Source organism: Tenrec ecaudatus, chromosome 2 (assembly GCF_050624435.1).
Source record: "Tenrec ecaudatus isolate mTenEca1 chromosome 2, mTenEca1.hap1, whole genome shotgun sequence".
In the NCBI taxonomy this organism is placed as follows: domain Eukaryota; kingdom Metazoa; phylum Chordata; class Mammalia; order Afrosoricida; family Tenrecidae; genus Tenrec; species Tenrec ecaudatus.
This window is the reverse complement of record NC_134531.1, coordinates 229,974,748-229,982,452: the sequence shown is the minus strand read 5'-3', so window position 1 is coordinate 229,982,452 and position 7,705 is coordinate 229,974,748. Positions and strand designations below refer to the sequence as shown.

The 7,705-nt window shown below is 35.0% G+C and overlaps 1 pseudogene; it reads right to left on the bottom strand.

Moving 5' to 3' along the window:
- Positions 1-1,063: 1,063 nt before the first annotated feature.
- LOC142440548 (zinc finger CCCH domain-containing protein 15 pseudogene) lies at positions 1,064-6,995 on the bottom strand (annotated as a pseudogene).
- Between the last annotated feature and the right edge of the window lie 710 nt (positions 6,996-7,705).

The following is a 7,705-nucleotide window of genomic DNA, read 5'->3' as shown; positions in this document are numbered from 1 at the left end:
TGATGTAATTTAGGGATAGGAGTGAAAGTGTGAATTCAGGAAACACTCATTCTAAACTACTGTGTTACTCAGCACATCTAGGTGATACATAATAAAGGAAATTCCATTTGGCAGAAAGATCAAGGAATATTTACTTAAGCCACACCCATTGTAATGCAAAAAATATTTCTAAAGAAACCTATCATGAAAAGGAAGTATCTGAGTGTTTTTAAATATGTGAACAAAATTATTCTTTTAAGATTTATGCCAAGTATGTTACAGATGAAATTTGAATCATCACTAGGTAAAGAAGATGAGGATTTCAAATTTTAACAAATATGTTAAATATTTTATTTTGTTCTCTTTTTAAAAGAAAATTAATATTTATTTACACAATCATTCAAAGAAGCTTACATCATTCCTAAGCAGGTCACTTTAGCTTTACAAAAAATGTAATACATGTCTAATGAAGCATAATATGATTTATTTAGTTTTGAAAATTCAATATTTACTACTTTTTTGTTATGGATAATGGACATTAGATGAAATTTACACTAGCATCACATATTGAATTATTTCTAGCAATCACATTGTATTTAGAAATTATAGATCACTTCACTATCTTTTTTGTTGAATGTCACAGCTGTTCTGGAAAAGGGATATTATCTTTATTTATTCATTTAAAATTTGAATGTATGATGGTATTATTTACAACTTTATTGGCAAAAAGGAAGTGGAAGAAATTAAACAGTTTAATACAAGATATCACAGCCGATTCTATCAGACCAAAGAATGTCTATCTCCAATGTTGATCTAATTGTCTGAAGATGACATGACATTGACTCTGCATAGGCAATGCCTTTTATGGAGAACAGTATGTTTTCTGAGTGAAGCACTTTTAAGCAGTCTCTTTAATATATAACTATGAAGGAAATGAAATCACTCAGCATGGTAGTTAATATCCAATGAAAACGAAAAGTTGGAAAAGCAGTTAGATGTCCTTCTTGAGTGGACAGTTATAACCATCAGTCATTTTCTGAAATGACCACTATGTTTCAATTGATCATGAACTACTCAGAAATTACTATGAAATGTAGTCAAAGCTAGGAGAGAAGACATAGGGAGAACATGTCTTGTTTTTGTTTGTTTTTTTAGCCTTTTCCTTTTCCCATGAAAGAAAAGATCCTAAGGTGATTTGGGTAATATTTGGACATAGGGCAGAACACTGTCTTTCAAGAAAATCTTCTAATGAAATGTCATCTTCCTTCTCTTCTTTCTTCTGATCATTTTTCAACACAACTCCAGGGGAAAATGCATTCTGCTACACACACACATAACTCCCAACAGGACATAGCAAAATCCATGCTTGTTTTCAATAGCTTCAAGGAAATGCTGGCATGCTCTGAGTTTTTGGTTTTTCATTTTCCTCCCCACGGTGCTACTTTTTCACTATTGCTTCTTCTTCTTTTTTTTTTCTCACTCCAATTATCCATGGTATCTTTTAATACTTCTTCCTCTCTTGCATGAATGTAAATGCATTCCTTTCCACATTTTCTTTCCAGAGTCAAGTCATCAGAGAAGTTAACACTGTAGTGCACTGTCCTTGGTTGAATGCGCACACCACAGATTTGGGATCTGAGCCTTTCCTTGGTTTTTGAGCAGTAACTACTGGTTTGAATAGTTCATTTTGCTCCTGGGATTCTTTCTTCTTGTCATCTTTCATGGATTTCTTTTCAGCTTCACTTCGGGCTACATGACATGGATTCTGTTGCCACATTTAACGTGATGAGTGGCAGCCTTGATAAACATCCGTTGCTTTCTCCTCTCTTCTTCTTTAGCTTTGTCTTCAATGATCTTCTCTTTCTTCTGAAGCGCCACTGTTTGCTGCCCCCAGACTGAGCCTGTCTCTTGTAGGCATTTGCTGAGATGGGTGGTACTGAGCCAGACTTAAGCACAGCTGGACACCATCAAGGACTCTGTCCCTACCCATTGATATTATTTTATCAGCCCTATTTTAGTTTTGAGAAATTCGCGCTCAGGAACACTGAGTAACTTACCATAGGTTACAGTGAAGTGGGTCAAGTTCTTCCAAATTCCTATTCAATGCAATTTTTCTCCATTATACCCCAGCTTTGTCTAGAAAGGATGGTCAATATAATATCCGTTTTTTCCTTGAGAAGTAAAATACTTGATCCTGTCTAATTTTATTACTAAGCTTAATAAAAACTTTTTGTCTACTTACATAGTCAAATATCATCACTATTCGCTCCTAGAAATCTCTTGCTTATGTCCTAGTACTTAAAATATATTTCGGTAACAAATATCTTTATTCCACAACTAGATACAAAAGTTTACATTGAAAATGCAGTAAACAGTAAGTTGAAGTACATTCACATTAAAGCAAAATAAATAATTGAAAATTAACTAAAATAAATGCCAAGAATTAATATACCAGAAGAAATGTGATTTCAACCAGACCACATCCTGCCAATATGCAAACATTCCCGAGTGAAGTAAGAGTATCTCTCATCCTCAGGTGAGAACCTGCCTAAGCTAGTGTAAGATTTTTATCACTGAAGAAAATTGCATTCTGGAAGTTCAGCTCACTTGGAGATACTGAGATAACGATAACAATTTTTTTCCAAGTGCAGATAACCTTCCAGTATATTACTTAGGACTCTGACTGTAATTCTTTTATTAGTTTAAACCATGTAAAGTTTCCATCTGCGCTGGAAGTAGATCTTTGCAACTTTAACATATTTATTTGTTCCTTGGTGATTTTTGTGTGACACATCTCTCGCTCTCTCCAACTCTTGCTCACTTGCTTGCTTGCATAATCCCCTTTGATCTCAATGGAAATGAACTCCAGACACATTTTATACCAATCCTGTCTCACTAGCATACCAAAGAGAACCCACACCCACATGTGATCTAGTGCAAATTTTCTTTCTTTTCTTTTTAGATTGGGATTTCACAAACCCGTATATCATGTGATTCCATAGTTCGATCAAGTCAAGTAGAATAGTACAATGCCTATAGCAAGCAGTTTCCATACCAGCCATCCAAGGATCCTACCTACACATTTTGTTGTTAGATGCCATTGAATTGATTCTGACTCATAGCATCATCTGTATAGCAAAATGTAACAGTGTCTGGGTCTCAGCCAGTCGGACTGTCATTGCTATAGCTGACCCCATGTGGTTGTCAATCTGTCAGTCCATCTCACTGAGGGCCTTTCTCTCTTCTCTTGTCCCTGTACTTTATTGAGCATAATGTCCTTCTCTAAGGATGGCTTTCTTCCGATAATAAGTCCAATTTAAGCATTTTTAGTACTTTTCTTACCAGACAGATATTTTGATTCTCTAGCATATATGGTGTGACCAATATTTTCCCACAATATCATAATTCAAGGCATAGACTCTTACCTCTGCTTTGGGAATTATTATTAAATGTCCAGAAATTCAATAGAAAATAGCATGGCATGGGTTAGGAACACCTCAGTTTTCCAAGGGACATCTTTATCAATTTAGACATTTGTCACTCTTGGCTCGGGGCAATCAGGACACTCTATTCAACTACTATTCCCAGATATTCTTGTGAAATCATTCCTTCCAATTTATAAACAGACTAATTTTTGTTTTGAAACCTTCACTCTCACTATTGTGTAGTGTACATCACACATTTCTTGAGAATAGGCTTTGTTCAATTCACCTTTGCATGACACTAGCATGCAATTGTGAACATTACAAGCATCCTAATCATATATACCACTATTGTCCACCAGTTTGCTATATTGTAGTGGCTTGCATATTATTTGGCTATTTGAAGCTATGTCACTGACATTTTAAATACCAGTAGGATCACTCATTGTTGAATCAAGTTTTAACAATGATTCCACCCTGAGATAGAATAGAAACAAATCTAACAATTTGTTTCTGAAAATCAACTAATGCATACCTTATGGATCCACAGAATATTGTCTGATACAGTGCTAGAATATAAGCTCATGAAGAGGACATAGGTCAAAACATCTCAGTTTGCCATATGTAAGGGTCACATCAGAGTTGACAGCAATAATAGCATCATATATGATATAATTTATTTGAATATTCAAATTAGGAATACGTGACAGAAAAGTTTTGTTTGCAAAGTTTATGCTCGGTGCTTGGACCACTCAAAAGTATTTTATTTTCATGTTTTTTAAAATAATTAACTACATTTAGAATATTTTGAAACTCAAAGACCAATCATGATTGCCTATTGGCCCATTTTGTAGTTGAAATAGAACTACCAGGTAAAGAAAATCTCCCTATGAATCCAGTGCCTCATCCATCTTCTTGCACCCCCGATGCAAGGCTTTTGCCTTAAACCATGATGTTTCATGTGTGTTGTTCAGGGTTAGTGTTTCTTGGGTCTAGTAAGATGAAAGCTACACATGTTCTCGGAATTCCCTTGATTTCATCAGGAAAAGACTTTTTAAAATAGAAAATCTCTAAAGTTATGGTGTTTATTATCCTTTGATGCACAAAGATAAGTGTAAATGGCACAACTGAGTTATACAATATGGTAGCCACTAGTCACGTAGGAATACTTACATTAAAATTAAGTGCATTGGTTACATAACCTGGTGTCAATTTGAGGATTGTGTGGGGGTGCAGTCTAGCCTGTCAATCTGGAGACAGCCAAAGTGACCTCTCTGTGGGAATGGCCTTCCTCTGAGGATTCTGGGGAAACTCTTGGATTTCCTCCTTGGAGGCGGAAGACAGAGTCTCTCTCTGTTCACGCCCTCAGAGTCTCTCTACTGACAAGACACATGGCACCATGCTGATAGACCCCATGCCCTGGGAACTGGAGAAGCCACGTAGAGACTGCTGCCAGCCACTGGATCTAAAGACTTTCTACCCAATGTCCTGTGATCATCCTGCATTCAGCATCATTGCATGTGTTTCATGAGTCTGAAGACAACTTCATAGATAGGTATTGAACATGGGGGCTAATATTGGACTTATGGACTTGATCTGGTCTGGGTTGGGATGTTTTCTCAATGTTCAGTTCCTCTTGTATAGAAATCTCTTTCTCATATACATATGAGTGTCTATGTATTTGTTTCTCTAGTCTACCCCACACTAACACATTAAGTAAAAAATATATTTTCACATGAAACATGTTCATAGTTCTTAATAAATATATGGGAATTAACAACAAACTCACTGACATCGAATTGATGCCAAATCATAGTTACCATTTAGGGCAAAAACTGCTCCTGTGAGTTTCCAAGACTGTAGTTCTTTATGGGATTAAGAAACCTCATCATTTGCCCACATTTATGACTTGTGCTAAAAAAAAATTAATAGAGCATATGTAGAGCATTTACATTATTGAAGAACATTCTACTTAACAATATAGATTAAATGATTAATGGCAGGAGCCCAGCGGGGATCCTAAGAGATGGGGAATAATTATTAACTCACATCATCAGGAAGGTTCATCACAGGACTGTAATAACATTAGAAACCCTGGCAAATCTCAGCAGTTGAATGAAGTAACACACCTTTCCCACATAAATGTGGAATTCAAGTTTGCCTGTTTTAGATGTACACAAATATTACACACGACTCAAAAATAAACCAAAGTTTTTTTCAAAGCTAAAAGATCATTATCATTATTTTGATTGTATATCATTTTTTGTTTATAACATTCTCTAATAGCTAACACATTGTATTATATAATTTTCACTGCTTTATAAAAAAATAAACCTTAGGAATATGAGATAAGATCCAGATCGTTAGGTGATGTTCTCATTTTAAAACTGGCTAATCTAAGAAATACTGTATAACTTCTTTTTTATCTAGGCTTTCCAAGATGCAGGCACAAGAACCCACTTTGGAAACTCCCCTCTGATATTAGCAGGACTATTATGAAACAAATACATCACAATTTTAGATAATAGACTTAAAATTTTAAAGGTAACAACCATAAAGTAAAATCTAAAATTGGCTTAGAGTTTTTCAAATAAACTTTTTTCCTGAGGTTTACATCCTACTAAGACATCTGAAAACCAAGACAATAAATGTGCCCCTCTATTATTTGGCTCTCGTCTTTATTTGTATAATAAAAAACTCAAATATGAGGATATTTTGTCCCACACGTGACAAAGATACGGGTAAATTATTTTCTTTCAATGTAAACTGTATGCATTTAGAAAGAAATGTGCATGATTTTGCAAATATATTGCTAGCACTCTCAATATACCTTGTAACGCTGAATATGCTTGATACTAAATGCCTAGTAACATTTCACCCTAAAATTAGTAGGATGGCATTAAATATTGAAACTTTAGTGATCAGGCTTTAAACGGGTTTTACAAGACAGTAAGGACTCTTTCCCGACACCAGAAGGGTCATCTGATATTTGGTCTGGAACACGACTTCTGTCCCCTGCCAAGAATGATTTTTGATTTGCTATAACTCTATAATCTTTTTTCCTGGGTGAATAAATAGATCTCATTGACCTGCTTTTTAATGTTAACTATCTATCTATCTATCTATCTATCTATCTATCTATCTATCTATCCATCTATCATCTATCTCTCTATATTCCTAGAACTTTCTCTTCTCAACTCTTATCATTTTTTTCTAAAATATGAATATACTCATTCTATATACACTAACTCCATTGACAAGAAGCGTTGGTAGTGTTGTTAGGTAAGCATTGGATTGCTACCCACAAGGCTCCTCCTCCACACCCATAGCAAATAATTAAATAGTATGAACTATTAATTGATGAATCTTCTCACATAGAAGAATGTGCCTATGCAAGTACTTTACATAATTATATGCATTTGAATTGTGCTGGAGAAGAATATTGACTGTACCAGGAACTGCTAAAAGGACAAACGGATATGTCTTGGAGAGAGTAAGGCCAGAATACACTTCAGAGGCAACGATGAAAAGACTTCCTCTTACAGTCTTTGGACATACCTTCAGAAGAGACGCGTGCTTGGAGAAGGACATCATGCTCCGTAAAGTGGAGGGCAGCAAAAAAGGGGAAGGACCTAACAGGGACTGGCTGAAACAGTAGCTTCAAATGTATGAACAATTGTGAGGATGACTCAGGTCCACATAATGTTTCTTTCTTTTACACACAGGGTTACTATGAATCAGAAACGACTCAACGACATCTAACAACTTGTTTCTTTAATCTAGTTATTTCTGGCTAAATTGCACTTCTTATTCCAAGCTATTAGTTCAAATAATTAATACTACTCTAATAGTGTATCATGTGTTTCCAGAGTCAATTGTCTCCCCCATGCTTGATTATTAAATTTGAACTTTTATTACAGGTCGTGGTATACAGAAAGTTTACTTTCAACTAGATGAATTTTTCATGTCTTTTAAATTCTTATTTTCCTTAATTGTACAACTATCAACTAAGAGAATTATGCTCCTTAATAAGTAAACATTTACATAATTACCTCCAAGGCATAATAGCATTGACTTTATAATGTTATTTTATGATTACAGAAAAGAATAATTGTGTAGCACTTATCAATTTGCCTGATACAAAATGATTCTCAATAAATATTAGCTACTACAGTACTTATTATTAACCATCATTCTTTTGCATAAATTAAACTCCGAAAGGCAGAATTCTATGACACCCTAATTCTGGTATATTCTTGCCCTCTCTGATGCAATGTATATTATGTGTACTTGAATCCCCTGTG